A 12500-nucleotide genomic window follows, 5' to 3' on the forward strand; every position below is an offset into this window, starting at 1 on the left:
GTGATGGGAAATACGGTGATCACCAACATGCTTCTTGTGACAAACACTCATCTGTCAAACGGAAAGCTTTCAATAACACAGCCAGAGACGGCCTTGAGTTTTGAGGAACAGGACAGGTCCTTTTTCACAGCCAGACTCCAGCAATGAGGCATCAGGCAAACCTCATTGAGAGATATAAGCAATGCTGCAAATGATAGAAAATGTCCCTTCTAGTTTAAGTGGCAGACTAATCACCTTAAACTCAGCAAATGAGGAGGCTATCACATGGCTTCAGGAATTTTCATTTCTTAAATAAATAAAATTGACATGAGAATGCAACTGAATGGCAAGGTCTCCTGTGGTGCAGTGCATTTGAACCCCATCCATCCAGTGGGAACCACACCGGGGTAGGGTGTGGAGGTGGGGAGGGAGTTGGAGAGTTGGAGAGTGGTGGTTGGAATTGAAAGTGGATGAGACAGCTGTATTTGTGTACCTTACCCTTTCAGCTGCTGTGATTCAGGAAGTGTTACAATCATAGGCAAATAAGGGGCTTAAGTGAAATGTCAATGTCAAAGAAGAGCTGGAAAATAAATCTCAGAATCTGGTGCTATTCCTGGTCCAGATTCACAACACCATGCCTGCTCCCCCACCCCAATCAAGCATATTGGGCCTCTTGGGTTATGTCCCCACTTTTGTTTTCTGTTGTCTGAGGTTCATATGCAGCATTAATATCTCCATGTAGGCACTAATACCTCAATATGCCAAAAAGTGCATGCAGGACCTCTGAGCAGATTCAGAGCGCCCCCCACTCCCAGCCCCATTTCCCCCAGCCTCCTCCCACCATTCATGCCTATGTGGGAGTTCCAGTGCTGTCTCATCATCCATGTCAAGATACAGTTTTAACTCAAGATACTCAACTAGCATACACTCCCTACATCACATCACAACGTCTTCTGAAGCCACAGCATCGATGAGTTAACCGAGCCCAAAGATAACATTTAAAAAGAGTTGCTATGTATAACCTGACATGAGGCAACAGAGAGGGATCAGAGGAGGCTACAGAAACTTCCAGGTTTTTAATTCTTTTGTTAGAATTTCTGGTGCATAAGCAGCACAGCTGATCTGGGAACCATTCGCTCTGTTAAATTCAAGCTTTTTTTTCTTTCCAAAGACGTACAGATTATTTGGAGATTGTCCTTAAAGCACCTTGTGATAGGGAGTGTTGTCTTTGTCTCCTGCATATGATATGCCGCTCCCAGTCAGTTCACCAGTGCTCCAGCTTTGGACAGTGTTGTGAGGTGATGTACATGTACCTTTAGGGGGTGTGTCTTATACTGCTTTCTATCACACTTACCAAATGATAGAATGTGATGTGTTCTCCAATGACTCTGAACACAGTAGCATCCCTACAGGTCAGATATGTTTAAAAAACTTTCCAGTTACCACTCTCTGCATGTAATCTTATATATTATTAATTTATTATTAATAATTCCCCACATTAGTGTTTTGCCAACCCGTGGTATGTGATTTGCAACAAACTGAAGAATGCAACAGTCAGGAAACAGTGCAGCCAAATATGATGAGGCCCATGAGCTGAACTGTTTTGCCAAAAAGATATGCTGCATATCTAATGCCATACATACCATGGACAATTAGGACTGAGGGGGTCTGTTTCTGTGCTGTATAGCACTACCCCACATGTCCCAAGTTTAAGTCATTGCAGAATGCAATGTAATATGAAGCTCAAGATCCATCAGTAGCTTTTGTTGAAAGCACCGAGTTGTCAATGTTGCAACAAAATGTATCTGTATCTGATGTGCCAGAGGCATCGAGTGCCCTAATCTCAAAGTATACTTCACCTCCAATATGACATGGGTTAGCACTATCTGCCTATCTGTCAATTGTATTGTCTGTCTCTACAGCAAAGGTGGATTTGATTGCATCATTGAATATCAAATGAATGCAACCTGACAATTAATGATAATCTGTGCGGGAAATCTGTTCATTATTTAAACGTGATGCACTGAGCTTTGATTTATAATAGCCTATGGCAATTTGCAGTTATGCAAAACAATATACCAACTGTTCTATTAGAATTTTGTTCTTATCTTCAAAATGAAGCTGTGATGGAATAAATGATTGAATTGTTGCTAAAAAAGAATAACAATGGTTGAAACAAACTTCAAACCTTGCAGTTAAAGAGAGCAGTTTGTAATCTATTTAAATAGATTGGATGTTCTGTCTGATAGTAGTAACATGCATTAGAAACAAACATGTTAATCAGAAGTACTAGCAATTTGAATTTCCTCAGCGATAGCCCATGAGAATAAAAGTCAGAATCTAGGACAGCAAACAAGACCAGGATTGTACAAATATGATAAATGAGCTGGTTTTGCTTTGTGTCAGCAAAGAATGAAACACGTAATTCATTCTGGCTGCCAATGAGTCTTGCTGCAATTTAATGTGTGCTGGTACCCAATTGGCAACATCAGCTTAGGAAAGGCAAAGCATTAAGAATGTGAAGAGAGTGATATAACCAGTCGCTAAAGATATACAGCCCTTATAGAGGTTTATAAAATTATAAGGGGTATGGATCGGGTAAATAGCCAAGGTCTTTTTACGAGGGTATGAGAGTCCAAAACTAGAGGATATTGGTTTAAGGTGAGAAGGGAAGGATTTAAAAGTCTTTTTATGCAGAGGGTGATGCACATATGGAATGAGCTACCAGAAGAAGTGGTGAAGGCTGGTACAATGACAACATTTAAAAGGGTACATGAATTGGAAGAGTTCAGAGGGATATGGGCCAAATGCTGGCAAATGACTCTAGATTCATTTAGGATATCTAGCCAACATGGACAATTAGGACTGAGGGGGCTGTTTCTGTGCTGTATAGCTCTATGACTCTATATGAATCAGTTATTCAGTTGCTCAAGCATGCTTGACCTGATTGTGGCCACAATTTCATCATTTTGTCAATATTCTAACCTCAACATCGCCCACCCACAGCAAAAATTAAAAAAAAAACAAAAAAAACAATGTGACACATTTTAATGACAAATCATTAATGTTTTATAAGCCAACAAAAGATGATGATAAAGAATTATGATAAGGGAGAAAATAAACTGTGAGAGCAAACCAGACATTACATAAAAATAGACAGTTAGGGCCTCTTTAAATATGTAAAAAATGTGAAGAGAGATGCTCCAGTTAACAAAGGCCCCTTAGAAAATAAGACTGAGGACCATAGAAATGAGTACCCAGGAAATGGGCACATAATTGAACGAATACTTTGCATCAGTTTTCATGGTACAGGGATCTAACAGCATTATAAAATTACCAAATAATCAAGGGGCTAAGACGATTTTGAACAATACCTTTGAACCCAGGTCCCTGACACTGTGAGACAGCAGTGCTAACCATTGTGTCACCCTTGTTTCTATTGGAATGAGAGAGAAGTAGGCATTAAGGAAGGTGAAAGTAGGTGGCATATCTGCTACTGTTGGTTCAGGTGGGTAGGTAACCCCAAGTGAGTTAGTAGGCAGCGCAGAGGGTATACAGGGCTAGGTTTTGGGGTTGGGGTTGGGGTGGGCAAGTGTGAGTGAGGGAAAATGTTTCAGGCAATAATGAGAATGGTAGAACATGAGCCTTGGTGGAAAGTGGGTACAGGAGCAGAGATAGAGTGAGTGTGAGGATATCAGAGAGGAGATGGTGGCAACTGGGTTGTTGGAGTCATTGACCTTCTTCCTAGAATGTTGGCCATTCCTCCAGGCAGCTAAGATTGCTTCAACATAGGTGGCATCCTCAGGCAGGCTGACATGATCTGGTTTCAAGACCTCCACTAACAGTCCCAGGGAAAAGGAAGTCCCGCATATGTACCACCCCATCCAGCAGGACTTCCAGTTCCTGCCCATAATGAAGGGCATCAATATCACCCCTTCTGCCATGTCTGGCACAAATATCAGAAACCATGCAGGGCAACTCCAGACTGACAATGCTTATCTGGATGTATTACAGCCTATTAAAGATGGCAACTGTACACAGGACACCAGTCAATTCCAAGTTATCTGGTGAGTTGTTCCAGGAATGCAAGTGGAGGGATGGTGCAGAAATGGGATGTGATGCACATCATGGTGGTGGAAACAGCAATTAAGGTGGTGAGTTTTGTCAAGCAAAATCAACCAGCCTCACGGTGAGAATCCCTTGAACAGACTTGACATACATTGTACTTAGGAGAAAGTGAGGACTGCAGATGCTGGAAATCAGAGCTGAAAATGTGTTGCTGGAAAAGCGCAGCAGGTCAGGCAGCATCCAAGGAGCAGGAGAATCAACGTTTCGGGCATGAGCCCTTCTTCAGGAACCTGAAGAAGGGCTCATGTCCGAAACGTCGATTCTCCTGCTCCTTGGATGCTGCCTGACCTGCTGAGCTTTTCCAGCAACACATAAATTGTACTTAGCCAAAAAAAGCCATAAGATTCAGATCAAAGATGAAGCTGGATAGGAAATCAGCTTAGTGCATCATCAGATTCTGACTGGTCATTAATCTTAGAAGATTATGTGGTATATCTGATCATATAAATCCTTAGTACCTTGTGCATTCGCAAAAGCCGTAATTGTCTCAGGTTAATATTTATGATTGCAAGAGATTGCGGGAAACATATATTTCACGAGGTTGATTTTGCAAATTGCTTTAAGGCTATGTTGCTGGTAAAAGTGTGTTCAATACAATATTTAACACAATGAGCAGGAATTGTGACTCATAATTTATGGATTTTTTTAAACTATTCTTTGAAGGGCTGTGGTCATCAGTGACAGGGCTATTGCCTTAAAGGTGAGTCAGATACAAAATATCAATGAATGTAAGAAGAACAAGATCCTCAGTCAAGCAAGAAGGAACTTTGAAATTATTTACACCCAAATCATCTGACGCCAAGTTTGTATTGGTTTCAGAACCCATTCTGTAGGACTATCTCTGGGTCTCAAGTGTTGCAGAATTCATCTGTTTAAAAAATTCATCAATTGTGAGATGGTTGCTAAAATGATTTGAACAATATTATAAATAGCACTGCATTTTCCAGGTGGATTCTAATTAAAATTTGCCAATTTCTTGTTGATTCCCATGTTTCCCAGAGGCCGAAGGAAAAATATGTTTATACCAGTAACCACGAAACTAAGTCTGAGAACTTCATCTAGCCAATAGGAAAAGATAATGCCACATTTGTACTAATAGCTCTTTCATTTATTCATTGTCAACAGAGCTAATTTGAAAATGAGAAAGGAAAATTTGCCTATAGAAATTAAACTGTACATTGGTTAAATTGCATAGGCCTGAAATGGGGAATGCAAGGTGCAATTAATCCACAAGTTGTCAGTATAATGCAGGCAGGATATCATTTTGTGCTGTCTAGATATTAACATGATTTCGGCATCATGCTAATGCCAATGATAGACACTCTGTCAATTTGCCCCATGTATCAGCAGGGAACTAAAATCAACAACCAGCAGCATCACCTGATGGTAACCTGCACCTCTGAAAGAGTTAAGTGCATGATGGTACTACATATTCTGTTTTTGTTCTCATTTTGCTCACTGAATAAATAAACATCAACACACCAACTGTGCATCAGGGATTGTTGAGCACAAAGAAACATTGGTTGAATTATTAAGGATGTTAGATGTTGGTAACGGTATTACATAATTGCAGTGCACACTTTGTATTCAGATTTGAGTTAGTAGCTTCCCCACAACAAACTGAGAATTTGTCTGAATTGCATATTAAATTACGTCATTTCCCTCTAATGATGTGTGCAGATAAATGTAACCAATCCACTTAAAGGTGGATCTCAACATTGGGAGTCTGTGAGAACTGACCTGGGAGTACTCAAGGAGTGGCTGGAGAGGCAAAAAAGAGGGACCCAGATTTTTTTTTCATATCTTGGTTGAGGAGACAGAAAGGAAGTAGACTTTTTATATCCATAGGAGGAAATCCAGATGCACTGAAAAGTAGTGATAACAGATAATTATGGAGGACAATGTCAACAATGTAGCCTCCATGACCTGGATGCAGTGCCACAGTGTTATCACTGGTATGCTCAAGTCAACCAAAGCATCCACAAGTGCCATATCCTACCAGCTGCACCACTAGTCTCAGCCATTGCATAAATTATCACTCGTTCATCACTGCCCTACAAGGAATCTCTATCAATTAGGAATAATTGCTGTAAGTCACACTCCCACATCTCACAACTTATACACACTTTCAGCTATTCAACCACAACAGCTACTTCACCTTAACATATTGGATGGCAGATGTAGATAGATACTTGATTACCAAGAGGATGAAAGATTATCGGGTAATATGCAGGAATGTGACGTTGAGGTTAAAATCAGATCTACCACCAGCCTATTGAATGGGCAGGGCAGGCTTGAAGGGCTGAGTCTTCTTCCTTCTTCCTATGTTTGTATGATTTGGGTAAAATAAGGTGAGAAAGCTCATTAGACCTGGTGGCAGAAAACCCTCCAAAAAGCTCGACGCAACTCAGACTAAGCTTAAAAAAACATGAGATTCAGCCTAAAGAGTTACTGCACAGGTAGCCAGTCAGACAATTCCACTTGTGGAAAATGCAGTACTAACTTTGACAGGGTAGTTGGGATTATTAGAGTGAGAGAAACATTTGACTCCAAATCGCACATCCTTTCTCCAGTCAGATACCCTTATGTAAAATTCTGGCCAGTAGGCAGATTTGACCTCTGCCAGGAAGGATGGCTGAATCAAACTAGAAGAGGAAACAGGCCAGGAACAGATAAAGACACTGCAATGTCAATAGCAGGGGTCTGGGGAGGGGGCATTCATCAATCCCTGAAGGCATCTGATAGGAGGGTGGGGTCTCTTACCAATTCCTGGGATGTGGGGTCTGAGAAGGGTGGCATGGTAGCTCAGTGGTTAGCACTGCTGCCTCACAGTGCCAGGGATCCAGGTTTGATTCCAGCCATGGGTGACTGTCTGTATGGAGTTGCACATTGTCTCCATGTCTGTGTGAGTTTCTTCTGAGTGCTCTAGTTTCCTCCCACAATCCAAAGTTGTGCAGATTAGATAAATCAGCCATTCTAAACTGACCACAGTATCCAGGGTTTGGCCATGGGAAATGCAGGGTTAAAGAGATAGTGTGGGTCTGGGTGGGATGCTCTTTTGAGGGTTAGGGTGGATTCGATGGGCCAAATGGCCTGCTTCCTCACTGTAGGGATTCTATGAATCAAATGTGAATGACATGTTACATGTGACATCATCAAATAAATTACCACTTCTAGGTTGTTGGCTTAGTTACCATCATTACAAAACTGTATGAATTTCCATTGGTTTATTGTAAATGTAAAAGTTATTAATTAAGCCTGACAATGATGAAATATGCCTGAGACTTGCTTCCAATGACTACAAGTACAATTTTACTGTCTTGGGGGCTACTTGCCAAGAAATGTTCCTTGAAATGTTAGATAAGTTATCGATAACTTATCATTTTTATTAAATCATAGACATGACCTGATGTTCTCTGACATTCTCTCTCCTCCAGAAAAGTATACTTGTACAGTATAATAAGGGCCAAATTATTTCTTTTTCTATAATAACCGGTGGCTGATACAAAATGAGTCATTTTGTAGCAGCTACACTTCAATACTTAAATTATTTGTACTTTTTAAATATCTTATTTAGAATAAAAACATTAGAGAAAGCAATAGTTATAATCGAGACAATAAAGTGCTTGTGAAATAGAATCTGTGCAATTAAATTTAAAGCTGGCAAACAGTAAACAAAAATCAAGTATGAAGCACATGGTTTTGTGGGCTCTTGAGATGCAGTGGTGCTATCCCTATTTCTGGGCAGAAAGTCCAGGTTCAAATTCATCAATCCCAGAGTTGTGTTATGGCATGTCCGCGCAACTTGACGAAAAGTCACAAGAAGACCTTTCTTGTTTGGGATGTTGCTTGAAATTAGAGGCCTTGCAATATTCTGAGTTTGTGGGTAAGATAGATGAAACTCAATACAGCTTAGTGCTCAGACTTGAGCCAGTGAAAGATTGTGAGCATTATGAACTCCGTTCCCATTTTTCCTCATCCATTCTCCCCCCTTGAGCATCTCTGATATTTTCAGGCCCTTGTCAACCTATTCTTCTCAAACATTAATTTCTCAGAGCAATGAAAGTTTGACTCCTCCCTTTCCTTGGTCAACTCATTGTCGGTGAGTGAATTGATACGACATCCTTTGTTTAAACAGTTCAAATTTTGCTATGATGTCAGTAGCTTGTCAATGCAGGAAACGTTTGTCCTCCATTGTGTTTTTTTTTAATATATTGTATTTGCAGAAATTTCAGAATTGGTTCTGAGCTATCACTAGCTGAAACACTCTCCCCTTCAGCTGTGATCACCGTCCTTTACTTCCCAACCCGATGTAATGTTGCAATTCAGTAATTGTTGCTAACAATGGATTGTAATCTCATTGATTTCAATAGGACTTATGACTGCAACAATTAACAACAAAAGTAGCAAGCAAAATAGAGCTTTGCGCATCATTTTTGCAACCTGTAACTCTTCCTGAAAAATTAGAACTGGAGCATCAAGTGACATTTCAACAGAAGAGAGTCTTTAAAACCACTAGAAACATTTCTGCAATGTATCGATTTTGCCAAACCTCACAGGAACGCTGTCAGGCTTGTACTTGGAAGCTAGCCTGCTATCCCTTCATACCCATTTCAAGTAATCAGCAGGTAATGACTCTTGGCCTTTAATACTCCATAGTCGGTTGGTCACATTATTATCTTGTACCCATTGATAACGCCTCTATCAGAGCAATAATAAAATCAGTCCATATAAATGTATATGTACAATACCATAATTGAAAATGTCCAAAGGAGTGGGTTTAGGACAATTGTAGCCAATCATACAAAGCAACATTGCTTATAAGTATTGCCACTTTACACTCTTCAATGTAATCCTGTTGCCAATCTTCACTGTCCATCTGTTATTCATGCTGACAATATCAAACAACAATGCCACATTGTGTAGCATCCAACAGCCATCAATCTATTTACAGGCAATCAGTACGCTACTTTCTGTGATCTCTGAACATCTGACACCTCATTTTTCACATTGCAGTTGTCCGCCTGAGGGTTATTCTTGTGGTGCAGTCTCAAACCACAGCCTGCCTCAACTGTCAAGTTGGATATGCATTAATTAAAAATGAGAGGCAATAGGAATCAGCTCTTCTAGGTGGCACAATCCAAGGTTTAGAAGTTGTTGGCTTGATAAGTTTGCAGTACTGCATCTTGTAAGTAGTACACACCACTGCCACTGTTTGTCAGTGGTTAAAAGAGAGAATGTTGAAGATGCCAATCAAACAGCTGCTTTTTCCTTGATAGTGAAAATCTTCTTATGTTATTGTGCATTTTGAAGGATGTATAAATGATTCTATCAAGGCAGTCAAATCAACAAAAGCCATGGAATAAGTCAGAAATGCCAATGGCTACTTTTTAAGTTCTTTGTTACCAGAGGAACATTGGAAAGCTAATATCGGAGTTATCTCCTAATGACTGGAACAATCATTTTAGACAATGGTGACTGACTAATTGATGCCCACATCTGTTGCAATGGATAGAGTGAGCAGCATTTTTGCATGTATCATGAACAGAACCTTATAAGATCTTGGGACTTAGGAGTTGAACTAGGCTTTTCGGCCCTTCGAGCCTATGAAGCAAACTCAGCTCAACCATCAACACCGTGTTCTGCTTAGTCACTAAGTGCCCCATTAGAACTTTCATGTCCCTGTTTACCTCATACTTACACCAACAGACTATTTTCATCCATCACTCCCAATGTGGAGAGCCACCACATTGAACTTAGCCACGGCCATCCTGCTCTTCTACACATCCCCATGTGGAGGATGCAGGTTGGAGTCACATATAGACAAAACCAGGTATGTATTGCAATTTACCCCGCTAAAGGACATTAGTGAGCCAGATGTCCCTGACAATGATTGTCATCAATAGATTCTTAATTCCAGATTCTTTTTTAAAATTGAATTCAAATTCCACCATCTGCCTTGGCAGGGAACTCGAGTCCCCAGAATATTACATGGATTTAATCGTCCAGCGACAATACCACTAGGCCATTATTACGAGACAAAGAAAACTACACTTCCTAGTCTTTGAGGAGCACTATAAAATAATTATCTTTTGGATCCAAACACTGCCTCCTCCTTCATATTTCAGGAGGAGCGAGAAAGGACCAGGAGGCTGCCTGGAAGGTAAATTTTCCCACTCAAAAGGGACTTAGCCAGACTGTCAGTGGCCTTCATTTTTTGAGAGGGGTGAGAGAGAGCGGTCCAGGGGGATGCTGGGAAAATAATTTTTTCCACTTAAAAGGGACTTACCTCAAGCGTCAGGCCTTCATTTGCAGCAGTCGAATGGGACCAGTCGAATTGTCCTCTGGGAAGGCAAGTGAACCAATATACTTGGGCAGTGCCTGAACCCGAGACATTCCATGTGTAGTGTCTCTCACCTGCCCACCTCCTCGAACCAAAAATAAAGGACTTGGTGGTGTGTTGATAAGGGAAAGTTTTTCTTTTTTTTATTTCGTGTAATTGATAAAAACCTTTCTTTCCTTTTTTTGTTTATCTCAGTTCAGACTAAATTAAGTTTAAGGTTAAAAATAGCAGGGATCTCAGACCCATGTTATGCTCCTCTTGCTCAATGTGGGAGCTCAGGGACACGGCTGATGTCCCTGACTCCTTCACATGCAGGAAGTGTGTCCCGCTGCAGCTCTTGTTAGACGACATGACAGCTTAGGAGCTGCAGATGGATTCACTTTGGAGCATACGTGATGCTGACAGGGTCGTCGATAGCACATTTAGTGAATTGGTCACACTGCAGATTAGGATTGCTGAGGGAGAAAGGGAATGGGTGACCCAAAGGCAGAGAAAGAACAGGAAGGCAGTGCAGGTGTCCCCTGTGGTCATCTCCCTCCAAACCAGGTATACCGTTTTGGATACTGTTGGGGGAAATGGCTCACCAGGGGATGGCAGCAACAGCCAAGTTCATGGCACCGTGGCTGGCTCTGCTGTAAGGAAGGGTGGGGAAAAAGAATGGAAGGGCTATAGTCACAGGGGATTAAATTGTAAGGGGAGTAGATAGGCGGTTCTGTGGATGAAAATGAGACTCCTGAATGGTATGTTGTTTCCCAGATACATGGCTCAGGGATGTCTCAGATCGACTGCAGAACACTCTGAAGGGGGAGAGTGAACAGCCAGTTGTTGTGGTGCATATAGATATCTATGATGTAGGCAATAAACGGGATGAGGTCCTACAAGCAGAATTTAGGGAGTTAGGAGCCAAGTTAAAAAGTAGGACCTCCAAGGTAGTAATCTCAGGATTGCTACCAGTGTCACATGCTAGTCAATAGAAATGAAAGAATAGGCAGGATAGGCTTGAGAGATGGTGCAGGGGGGAGGGGTTCGCAGTTTTGGGACATTGAGACTGGTTCTGGAGGAGGTGGTTGGATGGTTTACACCTAGGCCAGACTGAAACCAATGTCCTTGGGGATGCTTTTGCTAACACTGTTGGGGAGGGTTTGAATTAATGTGGCAGGGGGATGGGAACCAAATGAGGAGGTTAGTGGACAATAAGGAGGTAGTAACTGAAGCCTGTAAGTAACTAGATAATGAAATCAGTATGACTACGGGGAACATCAGGCAGGGAGCAGATGATGAATGTAAAGGGACTGGAGATCTGAGATGCATTTGTTTTAATGCAACAAGTGTAGCAGGTAAGACAAGTGAACTTAGGGCTTGGATTAATATAGGAGCATGATGCTATTGTTACTACTGAGACTTGGTTGAGGGATGATTGGCAACTAAATATTCCAGGAAATTGATGCTTCAGGCAGGATAGACAGGGAGGTAAAATGGGTGAGGGGTTGCATTACTGGTCAAAGAGGATATCACTGCTGTGCTGCAGGAGGGCACAATGGAGGATTGGAGTAGTGAGGCAATATGGGCAGAACTCAGAAATGGGAAGAGTGTGGTAACAATGTTGGGGCTATACTACAGGCCTCCCAACAGCGAGCATGAGATAGTGGCACAAATATGTAGAGAGATCATAGAAAGATGTAGGAGCAGCAGGATGGTGATGATAGGAGATTTTAATTTTCCCAACATTGACTGGGATTCACTTGGTTTTAGAGATCTAGATGGAGCAGAATTTGTAAGGAGCATTCAGAAGGGTTTTCTAGAGCAGTATGTAAATTGTCTAACTCGAGAAGGGGCCATACTGGACCTGGTGTTGGGGAAAGAGCCCAGCCAGATGGTTGAAGCTCCAGTAGGCGATTACTTTGGGAATAGTGATCACAATTCCATAAGTTTTAGAATACTCCTGGACAAAGACGAGAATGGTCCAAAAGGAAGAGTGCTCAACTGGGGGATGGCCAACTATAGCAAAATTTGGCAAGAGCTGGGGAATGTGGATTGGGAGCAGCTGTTT

Source organism: Hemiscyllium ocellatum, chromosome 18 (genome assembly GCF_020745735.1).
Source record: "Hemiscyllium ocellatum isolate sHemOce1 chromosome 18, sHemOce1.pat.X.cur, whole genome shotgun sequence".
In the NCBI taxonomy this organism is placed as follows: Eukaryota; Metazoa; Chordata; class Chondrichthyes; order Orectolobiformes; family Hemiscylliidae; genus Hemiscyllium; species Hemiscyllium ocellatum.